The following is a 27,572-nucleotide window of genomic DNA, read 5'->3' as shown; positions in this document are numbered from 1 at the left end:
ATGATGGCAAAGCGGACGAATTGGATAGATTAGATCAGCAGGTGGCGAATTATAGGTGACCAATGGCCATGTAATGGTGCTTGGAATATTCAATGTCTCCACATCACTAAAAGACTTGGAGGTGGGCATTCATAACCTTACAATGTCCCTACTGTATGAGTATATACTACTGAATTCCATGTAAACAGGATAGGGCACAAAATTCCACTGGGATACGCCTACGTATCTTCGGATTTTGAAGTGCACCGCCAGGTTGACCATTTCGACGTAGATGGGCGGTAGAGACCTGACGCTGACACCACGGGGCGCCTTTGGGTCACGATGTATATGACAGATAAAAAAATAACGATAGTTTTGTGTCATTATGTTTTGTTCAATGTAACTTTTTTATCAGTCGTGAAGTCCATGTTTATTAAGGAAGAGTTCTCTTTTTTCGTAGAGATTAGGTAATTATGGGTGTGCCTAGTCCAAGAGATGAATAACATGTTCATTATGTAGCCTTATTAAAAGAGCAACTAATGTGGGTTGTTTACAGTAATCTATATTTGTAGATCTCGAATTAAGTGTATAATCCACCCTCGCGGGTTGGCGTGTGGGGGCCCATTGGGCGTGACGAGTAAATCTAGGTTGGTCTCGTGGTGTTGTGACAGCGTGGACAATGGCTGTCTGGGTGGTGGCGAAAATGTGTCGTCTTCTGTGGACATCAATAACGATAATAAACAGGAGCCCACCAGCCAAGATAAAAGATGTCCTGAAGCTAGATCTTGATATTGTGTTTTTTTTACGTATGGTTTCTCTGTGGCTTGGAACTTATCGCCACGGACGACCACCACATTCTTATGGCTGTGCTGTCCTGGTGAAGAGCCACTAGGTAAGAACTCACGTGTCATGCTTGTAAACTGAATCATCCAATCTCTTTGTTTAGGGGGGGGGAGAGAAAGCCGGACAGTTTTGTACATCAGAGGCCGTCTGATGAATGCTAAAGAGAGTTCTATACAGAAAGACAGAAGCAACCGGCATAGCAAATGATTTGGCATTCATGAAACTGCGTAAAGCAACCTGTTATTCCTCATTTTAGCATCAGGTTTAAACATATGCCTTCTCTATAACATCATGCATTAGTGTGTTTGATATCCGCAGGCAATCACAACCAGCAACGCAATAACACTACAGGAGTTATTACGTCGCCACAGTAAACGTATTGCAGATTACCTACCAGACAGTCTGGAAACATGAAGCTTGCTGCAATGAAGACTAGATGAATTATTTTAATGATTACATAGTCATGTTATCCGGCCTACTTCTCCCCATTGTGTATCAGCTGACACCTCAAAAGTTGCGCTTTAAGTATTTTAAATGAGCAACACAATACCTGGCCAGTTTCTCTTCAGTCTTATATCACTCTGCATGACCACAGAATAGCTGTCTGTTGTTATGGCAGCTGAGGTAGGTACGTGTTTCCGTGCCCAGCGGAACAAATGCAGTGTCTGTTTAGGTTCAACAGACATAAGAGACGATTCTTCGTCTTATGTGTTGGCACATGTTGAAGGCATTGGTGGTCCAAATTCTTGGGTTGATAAAAGTGTGGCGTTGGTTTGAGGTGGCGACATCGTAGGTTTCCCTAGGATCGTCTGTCTCTGAGAAAAACTCTTTGTCACACACGTAAGCAAGTGCGCCATTACTCCAAGCCATGTGCATCGTATGATAATAGACACTTTTAAAAAACAATCCGATTCATCCCAACTGAGGTTTTGAAGGTTTCTGCACATCTGTCTGCAACTGGAGTGCTATTAATTTGGAAGGACAGTTCAAGGGCAAGTGGACAAAAGTAGCACTGGTGCAGCACTCCTAATTATGTGGATTTTTAAAAAGAAGATTTTGTTGGCTCCAGTGATTGGCACATATTATTTTGTCATAGCGTATGCAGTTTATTCATGCGCAACACGTAGGATACATGTTTGAGCTCATTTTCTTCTTTCGTTCCCTTTCTCAGTCTGTTTTGATCACAGTTCTGAATATTTAGTTGTCAAAAGTGTCAAGTGAAAAAGCAGTACTGCACCATTTGATAGCTGATGTTCTCTGTTCTACTGTGGGGACCGATATGTACATATGTGATTAATTAAAAGAGTAATTAAAGTGTGAATTGAACCCTCGAGGGAACCATTTTGTTCCAGGCTCTATTGCTTCACCTCACCCCTTTGTTAAAATCACCAGGAAGGGCATCCCACCATTTAATCTTTCTGATCCCATTTGGGAAAATGGTCTAGGAGTCTTTGGTCCCAGCTAGGTAGAACATATCTAATTACATGCTTAAGAGAACAGAGATGTTTGGCCTTTTTTATAATTGTAGAGCTCTATAAAAATATCTTATGGTGGCCAGCAGCATATGTACTCTAATTGTTTTAATAACTGGGATCTGTTACATGCCTGTGCCTATGTAATATAGTAAAATAGCATATCCATAATAACAAATACCAATATATTTTAGTTATTATATGAAATAAAACAACCTACCAAAAATACATTATGATTTCTCTGTGCAAATTTTGCGAGTAAAATCTATTAATTTTCAATGTGAATCTGTGCAATGTGCAAGTGTTCTGAAATGCTGTATGAATATTAAGGGAATACTGTAGTTTACCCAAAAATAAAAAAAAAAGTAGGATACTCACCGTCTTCGGCCATCCAAGATATCGAGATGAGTTTGTTTCTTCATTGAACACATTTGGAGAAATTAAGCAGTATATTTCTTTGCTTGCACGATGAATCCTCTGCAGCATGAATGGAGTGCCGTCGAATGAGAGTCCAAACAGCTGATCAAAATACATCACAATAGTCCCACACGTAATTTCCACATACACTCCAGGCCATCAATTAATTCATTAACATCAATTAATGAAACAAAATGTTGTGTGTTTGTAAGGGACAAATCCTTCATTATGGCGTTATAACCTTAAACAATTGCTTCAATATCCATAATAACTCTTCTTTCGGTGAAAAACCCCATGCACTGTTGTCCCTCTCCGTCACATCAAAATGTGACATATTTGTTTATAATTGTTTTTGGACTGTTTTTGAATTTGAAAGGCATATTTCTCTCCTGAATCAGGAGAGACAACTTTTCACAAGCTTTACAAGATATGATTTGATGGATTGGAATCAATGGCGTCTGTTGAATTATTTGTGGATCACTGCTGATAGTTTTATGAGCTGTTTGTGGACTCTCATTCTGACGGCGCCCATTCCACTTGTAAAGGATCCATATGCAGGAGCCAAGTGATGTAATGGTAAGTTAATTAAAATCTGTTCAATGAAGAAACAAACTCATCTACATCTGGAATGGCCTGAGGGTGAGTGACTTGTTTTCAACAAATGCTTCTTGAGCTAAGTTTATTTATTATTATTTAATGCATTCGATTTTTTTTTCTTGCTTAACTGTAGGGTGAAAAAATCAAGCCTAATTAAAAAAGTTTTATGTTTATTTCAAGATATATTCTCTAAAATAAGTCTCAAATGAATTTGTATCTAGTTTTACATCATTTAATTATCTTTGAGATTTTTTTTTAGAGGAAAACAAGAAAATGCTTATTAAAAACAATTATTTTTGGCACTGAATGTTCATTGGACTAATATTTTAATCATCTGTATCATCTCCTGGAATTGCTCAATTCTCTCATTTAGGCTCTTTAAACAGCGTCTCTCTAGATTTTGGAAAATGATCAGTGACAGAGAAATTTCCATTAGCATTGATCCTTTATCCTGTCCATCTTTTTCATGCTCATTTGATGCTGACCTTTCCAGGCATATTACAGGAAATGATCTGCCAAATCATTAAAGCAAGTGCTTTTATGTACATTTCGTGGTACTCCTCAGCTGAAATATGAAGAAAAAGAAAGTCACAAGAGTAATAGAAAAAAAGGTTTGTTCTTTTTAATGGCTTGGTCTTCCCAGAGCTTTTTCTTTGAAAAGAGAAGCTGTCTTAAAACATTCTCCTCAGAGCAAATTAACTTGCTTTAGGGGGTGATGGACTTTACCTTTATTCAGTGGCATTTGAGGAGAACTTTGAGCTACATTTATTTAGATAAAGATTTTTCTTTTTAACTAGACAGGCAATCTTTCTCATGTTCCTTTTTCTTTTCATCTTCCTTTATACTCTGCTCTTTTGAAAATCCTACAGAGCCAGTGAAAATGGCAAAGTTAAAAAGTAATGCAAACTAAAATTAATGTTCAATTTAAAAGATGAGGCCAGTGTATGGGTGAGCTTGATTCAAGGATTACAGCATTAATAACATTTATGACTCCTTAGACCATTAAATAAGTAGCATATCGTTAAGAAAGTGCTGGGTTTCCATAGGTTTATAGTAATTCATTTGCAGGTTTGTGATTGTGTCATTGTTAACCGGAAAGTCTTCAAAAAAAAAAATAAAAAAACACTATAATTGCCTTTGCCATCAGTAAAATCAAATAAGAGGCGGTGAGAGAGGGATTACCACTTTAACATGCATGAACGAAGGTAGTGAGTGGGAAGACCACAGCAATTTATCAGGCATTAATGACTGGGATGAAAAAGACTCTCCTCTCTGGACTAGAGCAGAAAACCTTCAGCCTGCAGCTATCCATTCTCATTAGTGCAAGCAGACACTTCTGCATCACCACCTTAGTTTCCCAGGGTTCATGACTTTAGCATGTTGTACAAGAGTTTAAAAGAATAGTAAACCCAAAAATGTAAATTAACTGAAAATGTACTCACCCTCAGGCCATTAAATATGCAGATGAGTTTGATTCTTCATCAGAAAAAAAATTGGAGAAATGTAGCATTACATCACTTGCTCACCAATGGATCCATCTGCAGTGAATGGGTGCCATCAGAATGAGAGTCAAAACAGCTAATCAAAACATCACAATAATCCACGAATAATCCACAAGACTCCAGTCCAATCAATCAACATCTTGTGAAGTGAAAAGCTGGCATGTCTGTGGGCTTCAAGCCCATTCAGACTGAACTATCAGAGCATCCTTCGATTTTTGAGACAAGATGATTTTGAATGCAACTCACCATAAATAAATAAATAAGCAAACAATCAAGCAACCTAAAATATTGCATAAAATATTACTGCTTATTTTCAAAGAAGTTGAATTATGTTAATCAACATTAAGAATGTTGAAGCATAAATCTAACATAATGTAATGAGGTTTGTGCTTATATATTCCCCTGAAAGCAAGTCCTTATTATTTTACACATTTTGTTTTTTTTAAGTGAGTGTATTTTTTAACACATTGTTTGCATTGAGCTAATTTGAATACTAATCCCTTATCGCTAATGTTTTAATTATCATGCTGTCTTAGTGGTGCTGCCTCTAAAAAGCGATGCTTGCGCTTTTTTATTAAGTAAGTTTGGTGAATACTGAAGGATTAGTAGTTTTAGATTTGCCAGATTATTGAGTATATTTTTTGAAAGGGAGTTTAAAGCTGCACTGCTGCATCAGCAGTTCAGTCTGTGTATTTCCCACTTGTACTTTCAACATGCAAGCCAGAGTTTCAGTCAGGATTTTCCTTCATGTCAGTGGGGGTTTATCTTAAGGATGAATATTCAACAAAATAACTGTATAAGGAAAAGATTAAAACTGCCAGTGATTCTCTATATGAGAAATAACCTGCAGACAGATAGATAAATACCACCTCCAGTCTGCATTGGCAGAAGGTTTTGTAAATTACCAATGTTCTGTAACAAAATAACGTCTCTAATATTTTGTGATTCCAATTGCATGAAATAATATAATTTATATAAGATAGACAGTCAGACTGATGTGATCTTTGAAGCAATGCAATCTTTGATTCCATAAAAAAAAAATAATAATAAAAAAAAATATATTTTGAAATGACTGCCAATATTCATCATGATGAAACAGCAAAATTCACTGCAGCATGCTTTCTTCTAGGGTTGTATCCTACAGTCAGCAATGCACTTTTTTTATCAAAAAAAAAAAAAAAAAATAAAGGGGATCATGTAGCATATACAGTATATAATAATATATAATTGTTTGCAATTTGGAGTATGTGGCAGAATCATGAAACAGCTGCCTTCAAAAATGCATTTAACTTATGGTAATTCGAAAGTGAGACAGAGTCTAACGATCACCCTTCTTTAGCTCAAGGATAAAGATAACAGTACTCAGAATGCAGTGCTTACCCCGTTTCGTTTCACCACGAAGGCCAACTTCTTCCTGGGAAAGAGGCCAGAATATGGAAACACAGTGGGCAGCAGTCACCAGGTTAGGCCAGAGGAGCTTGTAGTGATTTGTGAATTCATCTTCAACAAAAGTTCCGTAGGTCGGCCAAGTGGAAGGTCCAGTCAGGAGAGTGAAACTAAGACCTGGAGAAATGTTTAAGTTATTCAAAAAGCACATGTTGCTTGTCTTGGCCTCTAAATAAGACTTTTTTGACAACACTCTACAGTGCCCCCCCAAATGTATTTGGACACCAAGCTGTACTTAAAATGTATGAATGTCAATGCATTGTAGTTACCATAGCAAGAGTGATGTTCTAACCATATAAGCAAGGCTGAAATGAAAGGAACAACAAAGTTATGTATTTGCAGTATACAGGCCCACCAATGCACCCCCTTAGCATCAGACGTGGATAATATTATTGACCTAATGCATCATTAATTATGAGGAATATTTTATGGTATCAAAAGAATTAAATCATTTGTTTACTACACAAATATATATATATTTTTTTTATTAGTTCAGTTGATTATATATGTATATATGATCTGGATCAGTACTCCCTCTGACAAAGTCTGGCTTATGGTTTTGTCACTCATATTCAGAAAGGAACATGTGACAAAAACTGTTCATGATTGCGAGTTTGTGACAATGACTTTATATAAATTTGACAAAAAAAGAAAGAACCAAGAAGACACATCATTTGCCCCTTTGGTCTGTTCAACGAAATCAGCTGAATAAATGATGTCAATAACTCACTTGCAAAAGTCGGTCAATTGTATTGTTACTGAAGGAATCAGCATTTGAATGAATCATTTGAATGAATGTTTCAAAACCCACATCACAGTCAGTCAGTTGTTTAGTTGCTTAATAAATCAGCATTTTTTTTTTCTGAATGAATCATTTGAATGAATATTTTAATAACTCGCAGTCAGACAATCAAATTGTGTTTAGTTCCTGAATGATTCAGCATTTTTTGAACTGAATAGGTTGATGTTCACACTAGGTATCACACATTTGCCAGCGTTTGTAAAGAGACACTAAACTGAGGATCACACACACTACCAGACCATGAGTTTGTGTTGCTCTGAACACAAACTCATGTAGAAACATGCACCTTGTTGATAGCATGACAACTGAAAACAATATGTGCTCTAAAATCATCTCAAATGTCAAAAAATCTTTGCTTTTCCTCTGCCTGGATAGTGTCATAATCTGAAGCTAAAATTTGAGTCTGCCTATCATACATTATGGGATTTTCTGTGAAATCTGTTAACTCAAATCTGCAGACTTCCAGTCAGACTGTAAAAAAATGAATTGTATACAGACTGTAAATTGTGGCTAAAATCTGGGCAAAAGACTACTACTCTAGTATGACAATGGAATGTAAACACATCTGTACATGATGTTCAAATCTTTACCATAAAGCACAAGTAAGTGAAATATCTGCTCATTGTGAACACACAATAACCAAAAGTACTGCATGCTGCATGCGAAACCAGGATAGAAGGCCTATCAGAATGAATGCAGCGTGCTTGAGAAAACAGCACTGTACGCACTGACATGTGTTTAGTAAGTGCAACGTTGTGTAACACAAAGTCATTTAAAGTGCACTCCAGTCAAACAGCAGGAGGGCAAATGAACCGGGATCATGGCTAGAGTCGCAACGTTTATTATTAAGCCACACTAAAAGTAAATTAGGTTTTTTTGGGACCCCCCACACAGACCATCAGTGATTGCCCTGACAGCAGGATTCCATAAAATCTTCAGCCTCTGGAGGTGCTTCTGCTGGTGCTCTGGAGCCAGGGCACAGACGAGGGTGGTGTCATGTGCATTATAACCAGAGATACGCATTTTAATCCATTATTGTGGCGCTACCAACATAAAGCTTGTCTGAAACGCTAGACAACTTAATCATGCTGCTTTCTAAGATGCTACTTTTGGCCTAAAACTCGTGTTTGGCCGCATATGTCCTTTGATGTGAAGGAAATCACAGAAAAGCATTGCAAACAAGCAGTAAAAGCAACATACTAACATCATCTCCGCTTAAAACAAATGCTTTTGAGTCTCCAGTGCAGAGTGCTATTAGTGATGTGGGCAGAATTGCTTCCCAAGTAAAGACTCAATGTATTCATTAGGACTCAATGTCAGTCAGGACACTTCTTTGAAGACTGCTACTGTACACACATATATTATGTAAACAAGAACTTTTATTTTGGGTGTGATTAATCGCGATTAATCATTAGACAGCACTAACATGAAACCATTATTTAATGGTTTTAATTGTTAAAAGTTGATGGTTTGTAATGTTTGTGATGGCATTTGTAGTGGAAACCATTAGAATTTCTGTGATGGTTTCTATTGTTTTTTTTCAGCAGGTCACCATGGGGTTTTGTGATGTTATTTGCCATAAAATGCGACAGGATTGCTGTAATATTGTGAGATAGTAGCGGCTGTTTGTAGTTTTGGAGGGCCTATTTTGGAGAATATCCAGGGCCGTTATTTACTCCCAGTCAGTCCCTGCTGACACCCTTATTTTAAAAAAATGCACGAGAGAAGTAGCAATGTCTGATTTGCTTCAAATTATTAAAACAGAACTCTTTTTTTTATCTGTCTGGGGTATGTTTACCAAAAGCAAATATGGTCGCAAGTTTTGTCATTACTAATAGAGTGAGAAGTAGCAATGTCTGATTTGCTTCAAAACAATGGTTTTGTGAAATACACCGTTCTGATTATGATCATTCACATAAGACCTGATACAGCTCTCATGTTCAGCTCATTTGCTAAACTCTTTTGAGCACTAGATTACCTGTGAAAAAATGATTTACTTTCATGCAAAGAACAGAGCTAAAAGTTATGGTTTCCAAAGTTTACAGTCTTCAATATTTCATATACAGTGTTCCACAGAAGAAAGCAAGTCACACAGGTTTCGAACGACATGAGGGTGAGTAAATGATGGCAGATCTCATTTTGTGGAGAGCTATTTCTTTAAACACACTCCCCTTTTCCTTTAAAACATACAAATGACCCTGATTCTCGAGTACTTTTTCTGATGTTATCTCTTCATTTTTTTTCCCTTGGGTGTGTGATCGTGACACTTTGATTGGTCGGGTGTGTGAGATTTTCTGACAGTCTCCTACATCAGGTGTACCATTTTTATTACAGAGCCCTCGAACCACAAGCATTCAAGTGATCAAATGCTTAAACATGGCAAGTATTTTTAAAGCCATGTCCTCTCAAACACATTTAAAGGTCGTGTTTCAATTGTCTTTGATTGGGAATCTGTCCTTTTAAACAGAAAATCATTAACAGAATGCTGTCGAATCTGAATAGAAACATTGACGCCTTAATTACTAGATATCGAACTCGTCTGTGATAATCACACACAATTGTGCTTGCACACTTCAACAACACTAAAACATGCTTAGGAGCCCCTTCTCTACAACAATCACAGACACTACACTATAATTCTGAAGAACGCTTGTGCCAATCAATCAGATTGGTCTATTATGACTCGGAATCATTTGAAACTTCAAGAGGTTTCCAATTTATTAGGCCTCTCAAGTACTTTTTTTCATCACACCCAAGGTTTTTTTTTTCTCTTCTCGTTATAGCACCATGTCTGATAAGGTTCTCACGGTTTTGTCTTCCATATACACTGCACAAACATAGCACAGTTAAATGTATTGCCACCCACTTTTTCTGCCTTTCGGGTCTGTAAGATGTAAAAAAATACATAAGCATTTGTCATGGGGTGGTGAATGTTTTGTCACATTTTGGGGTAGTTATTAGTGGTGTATTTTGCTGTGCTTGTGACCGGGTAAAATAGGGCGTGACAAGAACGGATTATGCCACCCTCTTTCCCCGCCCCTCGGTCATTCATTTCTCAGAGCCATTGATGATGTGGCTTTTTATATCCCCACAGGGAAGACAACTTTATCAGACTTACTAAGCCGCAAGTGTATTTAATTAGGTAAATGAAATTTAATTGACTACATTAATATTATTTTTTTTTATTCTTGTTCCATTTCAATCAAACAGTTGTTTTTTTTTTTTTTTTTTTTTTTTTTTTTCATTACTGCAAGTGATTTCCAACACTTTTAGAAAAACGTACTATGTCTGTACCCCATGGATCAGATGGTACCTACCATGGTACTGAAATACTTTACCTTATTCCATAGCTTTGGCACTTTCCATTGTACTTTTTATAGATGGCCATGCCTATTCCGTTTGATGCAAAGAAGCATTCCATGTAGAAAAGACAGCTTTACACAGTAAATTTTGAGGACTTAAAAAAAATACTGAGATGGGATTTGTCGTCCACCAAAACAGTTGTCACAATCTCAACTAGATGAGAATAACTAAACTAAATAAGGCAATTGCCACTTTTTTACTCACAAATTCTAAGTTTTATAATCTCAAAATTTGAACTTTGTTTCTCACAATTTCTGAAAAGAGAGTCACAGTTGCAAGATATAAAGTCACAATAACCTTTTTAAATTTACCACAACATATTTAATGGAGGGCTAGGAAAGTGATAGAATGGAGTTAGTGACTTCAGATTAAATGTGGGGCTCATTAATGGTCCTTCCTTAGACCTCCTGTTGCATAGAGGGGTCTGCCAAGTCACAAAAGCCAGACATCTTTCTGGAAAGACGTCATTACACACAAGAACAGCACATTGCTTATGTTGCGCCACCTACATGATATTGAATGTGGGTGGAGAGAGATGCAAAGAAAAGTAAACAGAAATTTATTTGTGTACATTTTGTAAAATAATTAGATGTTCCTTCTTCAGAGTGAGCACAGGAATGAGTGGTTTTACATTTGTGCCCTTCCAAATAAAATAATTACTGTTATGTCCAATTCTCCAGAAGGCAAAAGCATTGCATTTATTTAAAGACAGCTTTACATAGTAACTTTGAGGAATTAAAAAAAAACTGTATGGACTGAGTCCACCAAAACATTGTCACAATCTAAACTTAGTGATAATGTAAAGCTCTATTCACTGCAGACTTATATGACAGATAAGTATGGAAGCACTGGAATGGAATGAATGAATGATGAATGGAATAAATACTACCGAAACAGAGCATTGCCACTTTTTTACTCACAATTCTAAGTGTATATCCAAAATTTGAATTTTTTTGGTTGTTTCTCACATTCTGAAAAGAATTCACAGTTGCAAGATATAAGTCACAAATACCTTTTAATATTGTTTTGTCTTCCCAGAAATAATAATACAAAACCAGACTTGCCAAGAAGAAAATACAGAGTTTTTTTCTCAGAATGGGCGAAAAACGAAGTTTGCACTGTGCTAGCAGTATGTAGCTTATAAGGCATTATTGTGGATAAGAAGTTCAATTACCTTTTTTATTATTGTAGTAAGATTAATCTATATTATTAATTAGGTATTATTATTATTTTCGTATTATATTTATATTATTAACTCCCATGGATGGAAACAAGCTTCCATACGAACCTTCTTCAAATAAATCAATCCATCATAAAAACTAACAGTCTATTAAGAGCAGGTAGAATGATCATTTAAAAACAGTTGAAAACAATTAGACATTACAACATACACCAGTATGCTATATGATGTTAACCTAACGACTTGCATTATAATGACATTTAATGAGGCATATACAAAACGTAAAAATCTACACATTCATATCCTAGAGGTTTCAAAGACAAGCAAATTGCTGTGATTTTCAGCCCATGAGCAGATCATATCTTTCCTCCTTGGAAGCCCAGTGTCTCAGCAGTATCTTACAATCGTTAACACTTTTAATTTACACCATTATCGGCCCTGCCTGTGAGCTTAGATTACCTACAAAGGCACAAAGTAACATTCGTTTGAATTTGTCCTTTAGTGCTGGCCTGCCCCAGAGCTATTCCTTGCATGCTGAGCGTGTAGAAAAAGCCTCGGCAGGTCTTGACACTAAGTGTGGGGGAGTGGATTTGGGTGTAGCGCACCTCTAACCCAGAGTTAATGAGGACCCTCTGGGCTTTTCCCTTCATTGGTGTGAAGGGAAGTTTCAGCTCCATGCTACCCAGAGGGAGGAAGTGCTGGAGTGTAAAGTAGGTTTTGTATTCTTGCATGGTTCATGAGGTCATTACTGTGCAGGGCATGTTGATGCAGCTGGTGAGAATATAAACAGATGCTTCTTAATATCAGAATAATAGAAAATATATGACTGTAATACAAAATAAGGAACCCAAAAAAAGGGCAGAATGGCCATGGAATTTTTTAAAATGGATAAAATTTTAAACATCACAAGAAATAGCATGTTTTCCATTTTGTTTGAAAGTGAAATATGCATGTGTGAATGTAAAGCAAATATTGACACTCCATGCCTTCCCAGTGTTTCATTTGTCGCAGATGTAGAGGCAGTGGATTAGTTCAGGCAATTACTCCTGGTAGGCTGTGCCCCAGCTTTGCTCATTAATTTAGCCTAATTACCTAAACATATTTAATGGAGGGATGGGAAAGTGATAGATGGAGTTAGTGACTTCAGATCAAATGGGGCTCATTAATTGGTCCTTCCTTAGCCTCCTGTTGCATAGAGGGGTCTGCCAAGTCAAAAGCAGACATCTTTCTGAAAGACTTCATTACACAAAGAACAGCACATTGCTTATGTTGCGCCACCTACATGAGATGAAATGTGGTGGAGGAGAGCAAAGAAAAGGCAACAGAAATTATTTGTGTACATTTTGTAAAATAATTAGATTTTCCTTCTTCAGAATGAGCACAGGAATGAATGGTTTTATTTCTGCCCTTCCAAATAAATAATTAATTTTATGTCCAATTCTCCAGAAAGGCCCATAAGACACTGTCTGACCTGATTTGGAAGAATTTTTTTTTTTTTTTTTTCTCGAGCTAAGCAGAGTTCCCAAACAGAACTTAAACGACTTATAATATTCCTCAGTAGCACATTATATTTATTTATTTTTTATTTAAGAAAATGTATTGAGAGATGTCTCTCTTTCTGTTGAAAAACAAACCAAAATAATATACTTTAAATAATAATATAATATAATAATATCATCATCACTAATATCTTATTCTATATGGTAATCATTCGAAAAAAATTAAAATATATACTAAAAATGTTGATGTTTTAAAAATATTTTCAATAAAAGTCTCTTATGCTTACTACAACTGAATTTATTAAATCAAAAATCCAGTAATATTGTGAAATATTATTGCAATTTAAAAAATAAAAACTGTTTCTGTTTTAATAATTTTTTTCCCCTGTATTTTATTCCTTTGATGGCAAAGCTGCATTTTCAGCATCATTACTCCAGTCTTCAGTGTCACATGATCCTTCAGAAATAGTTCTGATATGCTGATTTACAGTTCAAGAAATATTTTTAATTATTAACAGTTTTGAAATAACAGTTGCTGTTAATATTGATTAATACTTTTTGTGGAAACTGTAATTTGAGATTCTATCTATCTATCTATCTATCTATCTATCTATCTATCTATCTATCTATCTATCTATCTATCTATCTATATCTATATCTATCTATCTATCTATCTATCCAGTATGAAGTTTGTATTTATTCCACACACCTTCCTCATTAGTTAAGCCATATGCCACTTACTAATAGAATTGTATTGTTGTTATTGTTTCAAATGACAGAGTTTGATATGCATCCATTTTGCAGGAACAAGTAAGTCATCTGTGATTATGTAAATCCATGCAAAATCCAATATAATTCCATATGTGTGATTTAAACAATTTTTCGTGCAAAGCTGTACAAAAAACTCCTCACAGCAAGACAAGGAACAGTGTTGCGTGAGGAAGTGCAATATTGTGACTATAATCAGTGTTTATGGAAATGTGCTGACACGTGTGATTAATGCAGTGGTATTGTGGATAGTGAATGCTTCTGCGGACTAGGCATGTTTTATACAGTATGTATCTGAAATGAACACTAAGCACTTCACTTTCCCCTCTGAGACCACACAGTGAGTGACACACATTTACACCTAAGCTAACACACACACACACACACACACACACACACACACACACACACACATACACAACACACACACACATGAATATGGGTTTTGATTTTGAAGCAGTTTAATGGTGCTGTCAAAACTGATAAAAAACAGTTTCAGGGCAACTTCAGACCCCCTGCTGTTCAGGCTGTGTTTGATTGCATTTTTCACTCTGGATTTCACTCAACTTTGCATGCAAGGTTTTTTTATTTTTATTATTATTATTATTATTATTATTTTACATGGCTACACTCTTCTTAAAGGAATAGTTCACCCCAAAAATGAACCAAAAAAAAAAAAAAAAAAAAAAACAATCCAAACCGTAATAAATAATGACAGATGAGAATTTAAACAAACCGCTGATAAAAAAAAAAAACACAATAATCATAAGTGCATGTTTGTAATGAACAAATTCATCATTACAATGTTTTATCTTTAAACAGTGTCAAAATACCAGTTTAAAATCTTAAATAATGCTTCCTTCATTGAACAAGTCCATTCCTTGTTCTCTTCTCAAAACAAAATCCACCAACAGAACTGTTCAGAGCTGTTTCCCCATGTAAACGGTGCTTTGATGTGTGCATCAGAAGGAAAACAAGATGCATTAAGATGCATTAAGAGTTGGGGGGGTAAAAACTTTTGATTAAGTTTTAGTTGTTCATATTTTTTTTATTTTGTTGGGGTTTATATTTTTTGGCACTCCTTGCAGAATCTGTGAAAATGTGTTGAACACGATGAAGTTTCCCCCGGAACACAAATTAAATACAATTTACATTGATCTTCAAAATCTCTTAATGCATCTTGTTTTCTTCTGGAGCATCAGTGAATGTTTGAACTTTTTTTAATAGTTGTGTTTGAGTGCCTCAATTGTCCTCAGTGTGAAAAGATGTATCTCAAAATCATAGTCACTGCTGGAAAGGGTTCAAATATGCAAAGATGCTGGAAAACTGAAGAATCTGCAGGACCTTAAAGATTTTTCTGAAGAACAGTTCTCAGTTTAACTGTTTAGAACAAACAAGGGACTCATGCACAACCATCACAAATCAGAAAGACAGTCATGGATCATCTAGGTAACCACACACAGTAACTTTTGAATGGGGTTATTTTAATAATTTCAGCAATTTTTTTTTTTTGTCTTCTGGACAAAATGTGAACGTCTTTTATGTACAATATCTTACTCAGGACAGTACTAAATAAAAAATAACATGCATTTAGTATGATCTCTCTTATTTTTTGAAAATTATTCACATTTTCACAGATTCTGCAAGTTTGGGTGCCCAAACTATCGAGCCCCACTGGATGGACTGATGATGAATTTATTTATTTAAAAGTGCAGCTTTTCTCTGCACAAAACTTTAACTAATGCATTGGAGTCATGTCGAATACTTATGGATTATTTTTTTTTCATCAGCTGTTTGGACTCTCATTCTGACGGCACCCATCATTACAGACGGACCCATTGTGAGCAAGTGATGTAAAGCTAAATGTCTCCAAATTTGTTATGATGAAGAAACAAACTCATCTACATTTTGGAATGCCTGCGTGGTGAATATATTTTTCGTTTTTGGGTGTGAACTATTGCATATAACATCGATAACAGTGCATAGTAGATTTTAATCACAGTCCCAGTAGCTTCCTAAAATAACAGAAAAAAATAAGTATTTCAATGTACTGTATTTTTTTGTACTTACTTTACTGTTATTTTTGGGAGCTACTGGAATACACCCATGCCTGAGTCTGTAAAACAGGACACTGCAGATGAGGAGAAAATACTTTAGCGGTATTAAAATACCTTAAAATAAAAGGCCTCAAAATTGGTAGTACAATCTGTGCCGTCTTTTTCTATCAGTTCGTTTCATGTAATTCCCTACAGGTTAGGTCCGAGAATCTTGTCACAGCTTTCATAAACTTGTGTGCATGGTCAGTTCTAATGATCTTGGGCTTTACAAATCCGGTTATTGAAACTTACAGCTTTTTTTTTTTTAGTTTGGTTTTCTAACTTTTGGTTTAGAAAGAGTTTGTTCTAACTGTGGTAACAAATGCCAGATGCACTTACTTAAAATCACTATAAACTGGAACGGTTAGAAAGTATATATAATTCAGTAAAATTGAAGAAACTTTAGACTACACTAATCACAGTCTACAGTGACTTTAAATATTTATATTCACTATTTTATTTTGTCTTTTTTATTTTTTTTTTTTTTTTTTAGTTTTCCAACTTTTTCCACACAGTTAAAGTTTTCAGGACTGGAAGGTAAACAATGCCAGGATGCACTACTGTAGCTATAAATGCTTACTATAAACTAGTGATTGCTTACGGTCAAAAACAGGTTCTGTTTGTTTGTTTATTTGTGAAATAAATTATGTATAGGTACTGTTATATAATAACATTTCTGTGTATATATTTCATAAATCTAAGTAAATATTTAAAACGGCATAACAATTTTTTAAATGCAAAATCTATTAATAACCTTGCCTGTCACATGAGAATGTGAGAAGCTTGTCTTTGCAAGTTTGCTAATTCTTACTGCAGAGGTGTATTATGACTATGCTGCCGCTGTCAACCTGTGTCTCTCTGATGCTGACAAGGCAGTTAGGGGCAGCGGCTTATAATCTGGACTCACTAATGTATTACCATCCCAGCCGCGCTGCCTTTCTGTTCTCTTGCTCTGCTCCAGCATACAGGCTTTACAAGCTCTTCCTGTGTCCTCGGCTCGATATTGCACGTCTGCCCCGTGTCAGCTTCAGTAGCTGCTGACCACATCTCCACACACTCACTCGCACAGCTCCTTGTGTCAGTTAAAAGCGAAAACGCTCCTGCATGACGCGCGGAGGGGCTACGGGGGAGGGGGGGACCAACGCCATTAGAATGCCCGTATATCCAGGTTCACAGAACTGGAACAGCTCGTAGAGCGCCAAAAATGTGTCCACAAGGTTGCAGAGAGAGTCCACCGAGAGTGAAGACAAGTGGGTGATAAATAGTCCAAATCCTCGCAGTTATAGTGCACTGGTTTTAAAAAAATAACAAAAAAAACCCTACAAAATTGCTTGATTTGTGGCCAGTTTTTTGCTCACAATGAAAGCTTCATAGGATGTGCAATAAAACTACGATAAAAAATGAAGTGATTATTAAAAACTATTACAATTTGAAAGAACAATGTTTTCTCTGTTTGATATCATTTATATATTCCGGAAGCTCGAATTTTGTCCAGTGGCCATAACTGCCCATCTTCAGTGTCACACAAATCCGTACAGAAATCTTCTAATATGCTGATTGCTTCTCAATGCAAACTACATATAAATTATTAACATTTTGAAACAAGTACTGCCTGTTTATTATTGCTAAATTTGCTTTTAAGTAAGAATGCGAACCTGTAGACGTTTCACGGATTCCTTTGAGTACTAGAAAGTTTCAAAAGCACCAGCATTAGTTAAAATAGAAATCTTTCGTAACAGTGTACGGTTGCCCACTTTTTGTCTCTCGATCATTATGTTTCCATTCTAATATTAATAGATATCTAAATTTCTTAATGAAAATCAGTTTATCGTATAATTGATTTATCTCTTTCTTGATTGTAGTTTCTGGTTTTGCTTTTTTTATTTTTTTTTTTATTTTTTTTTAGGCCTTGATTGGGCTAGGATTTATATCTATTTGTAGAATGTCACAGTATCATTCTGTCCAAAAGATGCCATGATGTCAAATGGCAAATTCTATGTTTTTGTTCGTGCTTTTATTGTGTGTGTTTCTGCTAAGTTTTAACCCTAAAGAGTTTTAAACCCCCTACAGCACACACTGCAACCTGTTGTCCAGGGGTACAGGTTTGATGTGCATGATGCTCAAGCCTGGCTTTTGAAATGAATTTTAATTTTTTATTTACAGAGGTGTGCAAAGACCCCTCACCTGCCCCAATAGACCACACACACACCCACAACACAGATCACACCCACACGACACACCCACACCACATGGTACACAAGAGACTGATCTAATGTCTCTGATCGCAAGACGGGGAGCGTGTCACTGATGTGGTATGAATTTGTGGATCAGAGGGTACAGTGGGGGCTACAAAGGACACAAAGATAAGTCAATAAGAGAAAATAGCTGTATCTTTAGTAAGCGGGACATGATAGGGTCCCTCTATCTCCTTGTTTTCTGCACTAAATGGCTGACTCCTAGTTACAAACGCCGATGGGCACCCATCGTTTCATCATTTTCTTCTAGCTACACATCAGCTAAAGAACTCAATGCCAAAGCACACTCCTCCCATGGAGGTTTAAACCATAGAAATACATATATTCACAAACTGCGAGACCGGAACGCGCCTCCAGTAAGTTAGTGACTATTGCTTTTGCAGATGTCATCAGACATTTATGTGACATTTACAGGTGCGAGAACCAAGAGGATCTCTTTTCCTTCCTATCCTCTGGTTGGTTACGGACACAAATGCGGTGAGATCAGAAGAGGACATGTCCTCCTTGTCAGCTGATATCAACAGTGGTAGGTCAGGAGATGAAGCTGTGCTCAAGGTGATTTACACATGAGAAACAAGATAGGCGTAATATGAATCTCCGCCCATTTTTGAAAATGAACTATCAGCCATATAAAACGACAGTGCGTTATTAAATTCCCCTTATTGATGCTAGATCGTTATTACACACATATTAGATGAAATATTTTTATCAGCTTGTTTTCTTTCACGTTAGCACAATTTCTTTTTTAGGCGAACTGAATTAGGGCACAAGGTCTCATTGGATCTTCAGCTTATGCTTTTAAAATCTACTATTGTGAGTGCTGAAGCTCATCAGACAAATTTTGCTTATGGAATGATAGAGATAAAGGAGTTACCCTGAAAACAATACTAACAAGCAGACAAGTGCAGTTCATTTCCGTTCACTATCGCGTATGCGCCTCTAGCTGCTCTGATAGCTATGTGCAACCTCTAATGCAGCAAGTGCATTGCTTTGGGGTTGTTACTAAAATGAAATCAGATGACAACGTACAATTAGAACACTAAATGGTGCGATTTATGCTTGTGACAAGGAGTCTACCAGCTGGGTTATATAGTCCGTCGTTGCATAGTGTATTGCTCAGTGGAAACAAAACCAGTAATGTTTGGATATTCATTCTGAAGGTTCTCGTAGATCAGACACTCATGAGGTGATAATATGTGGCTGTTTAGAATGCATCGGACCACCATTGAGCAAAATGTGGTTTCAATTCTCCTAATACACAGATATAAGTCAATCTCTGGGATCAAACATGTGTGGATTCAAAGAATAGTACCACTGCTCAAAACGATCAAGGCTAAACATATTGTAGACCAACTACTCCTAAACCTTTCACGACGTACTGTAAATTAGCATTGTCCACTTGAAGATTGGATTGGACGGAAAACACATCTTTGCGTAACCAGTCGTTCCATTTAGATGTTAGTGAGGTTCTACCAATTATATGACACCAAAAATGAAATACAAAACCTATGCCTAAAAGAAAACAAGTTGACACAAAAATGTGACAGAAAGTAAAAATTCGGTGTAATCGTAGCATAATTTACAAGGTCAATGTGTAATTGTGCAGTCCCCTGAAACATCAAACGACAGTTCAGTGAATCGGATTTTCAGACACAGAAAGGTTTGAACAGCATGTAAAGGTTTATAGGGACGTAGTTCACCCACTGCAGTCTCTCATTTGTTTCAGCTCTCCACACTAGATGGTTATGTGATTTGTAATAATAACGTTTGAAATGATGCTTAAGCCACTTTTTGGCCTGTCTTTATTTGTTAGATAGTGGATTGGCTCTGATAGAGTAACTGCTGTATGTTTTGCATATGTGTGTGCACTGTTAGTAGTTACCTCTGTTGTGATTGCCGTGTGTGTGCTGTGTGTGTGGTACTGTGTTGTGGTGGAGTGTAGTAATGATGTGTTGTTTGGGTGTTGCTGTGTGTGGTGCGGATGTTGACTGAATTGCCTATGTATACTGTACTCTTGACTGTTGTGATCTGTTCTACAGGACTTCAGCTCGTGATTGTGTCTCAGAGGAGCAGACATAGTGCTACTTAGGTTCTCAGAGATCCAGCCAGATTACCGCATAGTCACTAGGGATCCGCTTACCATTCACAATACCGCAGCAGAATCACTAGGCTCGTCTGATCTCCCGAAATGTCTATCTCTTACAAGTGCACTTGAAATCGCACGTGTGTTGCTCGGCCACACCGTTGTATCATAAAGTCTCTCCATCACAACACGGCTCCCTTGTCTAACCTCTTAGACGCACCAGTTCTTTCCGGTGGTTACTTATTTTTCATTGAAAAGAAAGTTCGGCGATGTCAGTCTCAAGCAGAGCTAAGTGAGAGAACGTGTTGTATTTAGTTCTGTGTGTAGTAAAGTTCAGTCACTAGGGACAAGTGTGACGTCTGTTTAAGTTCATAATAAATAAGTTCCCATTAACACTGAGGCTACTGCTTTTTTTTTTTTAAGTTATCCATTAATCATTACCATCATTATCATACACCGCTCAACTCTCTCAGATTTGATTACTAGAAAACAACCAGACTTCTTTGGGTTTATAAATACTGTTATTTGCTATAAATTAAACGGGATATCTACATTCTGGAACCCTCCAGCTCATTTATATTTTGACAACGTTAGTTAAGATAATAAATTCTCTACTTATTCTTCCTATTACTTTGATTATCTCAGATGAACAACAAGGCCCATTATATGTCATGCGTTTTAATGACCATAGTTCGCTGGTATAATATCTTTTTTTTAAAATCATCATCACCCAATGCAATCATCATCATCAATTATGTGATTGAATGGGTTGTGGAAAATGAGGACTGGGGTTTCAGGCTTACACGAAAAATTTTTATATAAATTATCAGAAATTATTTCCACATACAAAAAGATATACATAGCCCATAGTAAAGTATTATAAAAATTCTGGAATAAATAAGCTAAAAAAAATACCTTCTATTAATGTAAGACTGATAGATGTTTTTCCAGGAAGCTGGCCCTGAAGTGGGGTTTTTTTTGTTTAATGCTTGGGGCTTTGCCACGTGGACACAATCGTTACATCCTTAAATATTTGTGAACCCAGGAAGTGAGATTGGACAAAAAAAAAAAAAAAAAAAAAAAACAATATATTTTGAGTCTATGTTTGGAGGGACTAATAAAAATGGACTCGCAAAACATTTCCCTAAACACTCAAAGGAGAAGTCCCCCCCCGGGTGCGGTGCCCCCCCATCAAAATTTTTATATTCTTAGCAGGAGACCACAACCCCCATTGAATTTTTACAAAGAAAACTTCCTTTAACAATTGCATCCCCATACGCAATTAACATTTTGGAACAGAGAACCAAACACACCTACGATTTTCCTTCTTTCCCACCTAGGCCAAAAATTCAGCCCACCAAATCCCCTTTCTTCACTTATGAATTTCCCCAACATCAACAACCAAAAAAGATAATCTGGGTTAATCCCCCTTGCTTCAAATGTCAGAATAAATAAAGTCACATCCTTATAAAAATATTAGTTGTAACATAGAAAGGCCATATCCCAAAAGTAAATAACCCTTTGTCAAAAATTTTTACACAGTGAAGTCCGTTGTTTCCCCAAAAATTGCAATCTAGCTTCTTTTGCCTTCCAGAGGCAATCTTCAATTTCCTGTGCCAAAAATCCCCTGAGAGAAGAAATGGAAAACGGACACGAAGAAAATTAACAGAGTTTGCCCAGAGTCTATAAATCTGGACAAAAAAGGAGCCAAAAGGCAAAAAGACAGAAAACCATGCCCAGAGGCTTTGGCCCTTTTAATTGGTCAAGACATTTAGGAAAAAGGGTCCCCCCCCCCTTAAAGCCTCGTCCCGCCAACGCCTCTGTGTTGGCCCAATATCACGAGTCTATGACTGGAAAAAAGGTTACTAAAAAATAAAGCCCTTTAAACCATGGCTCACCTTCCCTGTTCACTAAGAACTCGTTAGTACAAACTGGCAAGCACTTGTGGAAATAGTTGTTTTTTTTTCCAGAATGTCTTGAAAATGGTCTCTGTGTCAAACAATATTTCCTTCTTGTTCCCGTATTTGAAGAATCAAGACGTGGCCCGAAATTTTGCACAGACATGTTGGATGAATTGGGAACAACTGTGCAGTTTGGAAAACCTCAAAGTGAAAAAAAATTATGCCCAAGCTGGTCCCCCCCCCCCCCCCCAACACCGCTGAACCAAACCACTGGGCCCTGACACAGCCACGGGGGGGTTCTGGTCTCGCCCGTTGTGATTTGGCTTTTGGTCCCTTCCTTGTTTTAATCGAGCTTTTGGACCAAATGCCTCCCATTAAACTTCCAGGCATCAGGCCAAAACTCTCAACCTCCCGTTATTCTCAGAATTGCTGAAGTTTTTTAACAATCACACACCTGCTTCATCTCCATCTCCAGTACTCCACTCAGACCATATTTAAATTGAGTGATTGACTGAATAAAATTCACAAATAACGAAATCTAACAGGATAACAAGAAGCATTAAATTATCTTCCCCTTCCCCTCAGTAATTGCACATGGAGCTGCGAAAGTATTTCCAGGCCTTGGAGACTGTTTATAAGGTTCCATCCCACGTTTACAGTGGGGAGAACAAGAAAGGTTGGTTTAATCGATTACCTCCTTTGTATGCGTGCAGAAAACTACACACCGTATCCTAGCCATCGCGCGTGCAATTAATTTTGAAAAAGGCCCCCTTAGAATTTCACTGCTGGGATCAATCAAAATGCTGCATTTCGCTGTTGTGGACTTATCGGCGAAAGAATCGTTGTAAATGGAGTCCCTCCAGTCCTGGCTTGGGTTGTTTGTGGGTGGTGCCTTTTGCCAGAAAATGGTATTTCACTTGTCTGTGGTGCAGAGTACAAACCTGTGGGAAATGAATAATACCAAGGTAGTCCACAATCTACCCCATCCCGAGTTTTTAGACTATACTTACTGCGAAAGGTTTAGAGACAACCTTACTGAAAGGTAGAAGACCTTCCCTCAGACTCATGTGAGTTTTTTCGTATATTGAGCACCTGGGGAAATACCCAAATTGGTGCCTCAAAGCGCTTAGGGTCCCAAGATCCTGTATTTTTTTATTAACAAGTGGGGGGTCCCCCCCCCTGTGGGGGCAACAAATTGGCGCCAGTTGAATATTCAAATTGCCCCCACTAAAGGGAAAATGTCTGCTTTGGCGCTTAAGTTTTTGCGACACAAAATTGAACGCTGAAATAAACCATTCATTAACATCAGTGTTAGCAATCAACTAGCTCTTATTGTGAGCGGTACAATGGCATTAAAAAAGTGAACGAGTGGGTATGTGCACAATTCCTGTTTCCTTTGTTTAAACTCGTCGATGGAACCTGGTCCCCCCCTCAGATCACCAATAATTATACTCCCGAATATCTTTAATGAATACTAAAAAAGTCCCTGAAGACCCCAGGCTATGATCCCCCCAATAAAACATATTCAAGAAAACTTCGGTCGTGGTTAGACCATTGGTGCGATGTCCTCTAGAAATCCGTAAGATGCCTATCATGAACACTTCAACACACGGATTCTATCCCAGGGCGGCCAGTTCCTAATGATTTTTGAATTTTGAAAAAAACAGAGGAATTGGTTTTTTATTGATGAACCAAAATTTGAATTCCAATAAATTGTTTAACCTACTTTAGGGTTTTTGTATTAATTCTGTATTGTAACCTCAAACCCATGCAAAAGCGTAAAAATCTTTTTTTCTCTGCTTAATTCGCAGCGAAATAAATGGCCCCATGAGAAAATACAAGTTGTAATGTTTACATATATAAAGGTTTTGTTTTGCAACTTGTCATTTTTCAGTCATCCTGAAAACCCCCTGCCTGCTAAAGCATGGAACAACAAGCAACAAACTCAAAACCATATTAGGTAGGTGAAATTTGGGCGGGGGGGTTGTTGGTTTTGACTGTTTGACTGAACCAATGGACTAAGGGGAAAAAATGCTGTAGGAAGCGCCTTGGTTTTTAAAAAAAAATAAAAAAAAGACATCCTGTATATTCTGTTTACCTATGCCTTTTTGTTGGGGTGCAAAAAAGTGTGGGGGGTGCAGCAAATCCACTGTAATAGGGATGTAAATTTAATCAATGTAGTGATTAAAGAAATGTTTGTAAACATTTTGAAAAGAAAACCCAGGATAAATCTAAGAAAAATATTGTCCTCCCTACCCTACTTTTTATTTTTTTGTCAAAAACAATGTAGCAATATAAATCCATTTACAGAGAAACTATCGCACTGTGGAACACTAAACCCACTGACTGCCCAGTATAAACCAGCAATTAAATGGTTTCTTATTTTGTATCGGTTATGGTTGTTTTGTTGTGTTTTTCGTCTGTTTGTTCTCTTTCCACACCAAATTAACAATTCCCACCATAATTTTTTTAATTAGTTAAGGATTGTTTTTTTTGAAAGTTTGGTTTTTCCTTGCCAATAATTAACTTGGCCTTTTATGCTCAGGAGTACAATTGGAAAAAGTTTGGTACACACTAAGTACCGCAGTTTTGACATGCGTCGTCTGGATCCCGAAAGCCACGGTCAACTAGCTCCGGAGATAAGGTTTCTCTTTCATGTGATACAGTACCTCGCTCGCGTGGAGGGAGTGTTACACACTCGACACCGCTCATCCTTACTGGACCCACAGTAACTACGTATCTTGCTGGAGACAAACGTCCACTACGGCTTCCGGAAGGAAACACATGAAGGTGGAATTCAAACTGCCTCCAAAAGCTGGAGATGAAACATTGTATTATAAGTCTGTTTCTCATCCAACCAACAACTGTTAAATTTATCAAGTTCCCCCCATTAAGTGGACAAAAGTATTAGTCTTCTAGCTCCCTAAGGCTACAAGCATCTGGCCACTCTTGTATGTTGTTACGAGGTCTACGTAGTCTGCACCTAAAATAAGCTCACAAACTTTAAGAATCAAGCTCAAAATTCCACTGGTTCTTCCAGCAAATTCTTTTTTTAATTTTTCTTTTTGTGTACAACAGAGGGTGTTTTTTATTGTATTTTGTTAAGGGCGTTAATAAACCAATTTTCAAAACACAAACAAGAGCAAATTTAAGCCTTGTTTAGGTCCTCACGTCACTATAACCTTATCATTTCCAAATTGAAGTAATACGTTACAACAACCAATGATACAAGTAATTGCCATACTTCATGTCAAAACCAGTTTTTGGATCCAAAACTTGATATGCTGCAGTACTCATCCTACTATGGTCTCTATTTTCCGAGTCGTAGTGCGCGCTTTTGGGACCATTTACCAACTACTATGGACAAGACAAGGTCTTCCAGATACCCCACCTACTTCCAACTGTATTTAGTCACACTGGCCAACAAAGGTACATATGGTGGAATGAGAAACAACACCACTGGAAAGAAAACAAAATTATGGGAAAGCATTAAAAAATTGGAGCTGGCCTTTTTTGGATACAGTGACAGAACCCAAGTGCCACAGTGCATACTAGTCGATATATCTGGACCTTCCTAACAGCAAGGTCCCTAACCCTTTGTAGTGAACCCTACCATCAAAGCAGTCTGTCAGAATGGAACGTAGAGCCTCTGCTTAATTCCGAGAATGGTTGTCCACCTGACACATCATGCACGATTGGCCGATGTTTTTTTTTTTACTGCATCCGAAGTGGGTTTATCAAAGTGAAAACCACCAGCCAAAATGCTATCCAATTGAATGTCCCCCCGAAGTACTGTTGAAGTGCCTACAATTCTCTTTTTCCCATAGTTTTGGATTTCTTTTGCTCCTGGAAAGCCCCCCCCCTGTACAAATTCAATAGTGGTCCACATTTCAGACAAATGGTACTCCCCTGCCCGTAAAAAAAAAAGGCCTTTGAATACCAAATCGCCCTCCCCCCCAACCCATAAGCTAAAAAAATCATACATAACAAACGAATTTGGTCTTAAAACATGTAAGGCCCCCTATTTTGTACAAACAACTCAACAACACACTTTTAACGCAGTCCACACCTCCTGTCAAATATGTAAGTCCAAACCCCAAGTAGCTGCCTTTGTTTTGATATACAGAATCAAGAGCTGTTTTTTTTGGGGGGAGCATATGGTGATGCGATTTTTTCTGCTCAGGTACATTGGAGATTCAAAATTTTCACTTTTGTGTTTTTGGTTTGTTTTAAAAAGGTAGTAAGACTAAATTTAAAACTGAACACCTTTGAAGACTTTCACAAAGTTTTGGCCATGTTTTATGAACAGCTAAACATGTTTTTGTGAATATACATCACACTTCCCACGAAGCAACTGGAATCACCAATCATTGTCAGTTTGTCCCTGGTGACAGGCATTTTCAAAATTTTTTTGTACCCAATTTCAATTTGCTTTGTTCCCCCCTCACTCAACAATGACAAACCCTTGCCTTTTGTGAACTTGGCTTGATGCCCCCATGTAAAATATATTCGATATTGTACTGTTCTTCTTTCCTTCCTCCAAAAAGCAGCATAACTTAACCCTTCCCCAAAACCATATGGGGTTTTATTATTCTATATAATTGCCCAGTATGTTTGGCAACAAAAGTTCCATTTCTAGGAACATTCCCATAACCAAACAAGAAGAGATACAATTCTCTTTTTGAAAGACATCTGGCAAAAATAGAGCTGATTATTACATCACTGGGAGTTCCTTAATCCCATAAAATCTTTTAGTTATCAATAAAAGTATTTTGAATCATCTTTTAATGAAAAAAAGTTTGCCTTTTGATGTTTTTAAACATGTTTGTTTCCCACAGAGACAGATCCCCACTGATTACGAAAAACATAACTTTCAATGTGTTTTCCATTTCCCATAGGTGCCATATTTACACAAAGAATGTTTCATTTAGTTCACTCATTTGCTTTGTCATATGGTAATGTACATGGAACAAGCCTAGAGACACAATATATAAATCTTTGTCGTAGTTTTGAACTTTACATTTATATATATATATATATATATATCGATGTCTGTTTGTTCATAACTTCAGCTATTCTGATATGTTGAGAAAGAGTCATATGTATCGAGTGCATTTACCGAACCTAGTGAATCGGGGGTGAGTACATTTTAATAAAAACATTCTGAACATCAAAACTCGGCATCGACCCTTCTGCACACAGCGACTAGTACTCAATAATGAGAAGCGAAGAACATCCCAAACTGCTGTCACTCCTTTTCCTTTTTCGGCGGCACGCAGAGCGGGTTTATGTCTCTCGCCCGGTCCTTAGACTATCCTCATTTATACTCGGCCTATTAACCTCCGATTATCGTGCGTTACGCTATATGG

The 27,572-nt window shown here is 37.1% G+C and overlaps 1 pseudogene; it reads right to left on the bottom strand.

Moving 5' to 3' along the window:
* LOC109070238 overlaps window positions 1-27,572 on the bottom strand; it is a 123,931-nt pseudogene that overhangs the window by 42,801 nt on the left and 53,558 nt on the right.

This window comes from Cyprinus carpio, chromosome B8, assembly GCF_018340385.1.
Source record: "Cyprinus carpio isolate SPL01 chromosome B8, ASM1834038v1, whole genome shotgun sequence".
In the NCBI taxonomy this organism is placed as follows: Eukaryota; Metazoa; Chordata; class Actinopteri; order Cypriniformes; family Cyprinidae; genus Cyprinus; species Cyprinus carpio.
This window is presented reverse-complemented; position numbering and strand designations above follow the sequence as displayed.